We start from the raw sequence: 867 nt of genomic DNA on the forward strand, positions 1-867 counted from the left end.
GGGGATGCCACAGTTTCTCTAGGTGGCCTGTTCTTATGCTTCACCCTCCCCAGAATCAGAAAGTTCCTTCTAATCTCCAATCTACGTTTCTCCTGCTGCAGTTTGAGGCTGTTGCTCCTAGTCCTGTCCCCTATGTTCGTGAGAAGTCTACCTCCATCCTCTCTTTATTGCCCTTTATGTATTGTAGAACCTTGCTAATTTCCAGTTTCTTGGTCTCCCCATTTCATAATTCACATACTATGAAATCTTTAACTACACTTTCTAGTACCATGCTGTAGAGAGATTTCAGATTATGGCTTTCAGGTGGGATTGGTTAATTATATAAAATGTGGTGTGAGTACTGAATAGTGACATTTTACTTACTTTAAAATAAACCTTTATTAGAAAGGATTTACTAATATAAAATGATTTATGATCAGACATCCTGGCTGTCTGATTTAAAAAAAATCCCCAATTTTTGGATTAAAAAAAGTAACCCAAAATCCACATTTTTCTGTAATTAAAATGAAACACCACTAATATAGTGGTATATTTTTCCGTGATTAAAATGAAACACCACTAATATAGTGGTATATTTTTCCGTGATTAAAATGAAACACCACCAATATAGTGGTGTTTCATTTTAATCACGGAAAAATGTGGATTTTGGGTTGCTTTTTTTAATCCAAAATTTGGTGGTTTTTTTTTTTTTTTAATTGGAGAAAACCAGGATCCCTGGTTATGACAAACTGAAAACATAGAGCATGTGTTAAATATCCAAGATAAATTTTGTTATGAGGTATTCACTTGTTTTATATAAATTGTAAGTCAATGTTAGTGTTTTCACAGTAACTTTTACGTTTTTGCAGGATTATTATACTTTTAGCA

Source organism: Alligator sinensis, unplaced genomic scaffold (genome assembly GCF_000455745.1).
Source record: "Alligator sinensis unplaced genomic scaffold, ASM45574v1 scaffold268_1, whole genome shotgun sequence".
NCBI lineage: Eukaryota > Metazoa > Chordata > Crocodylia > Alligatoridae > Alligator > Alligator sinensis.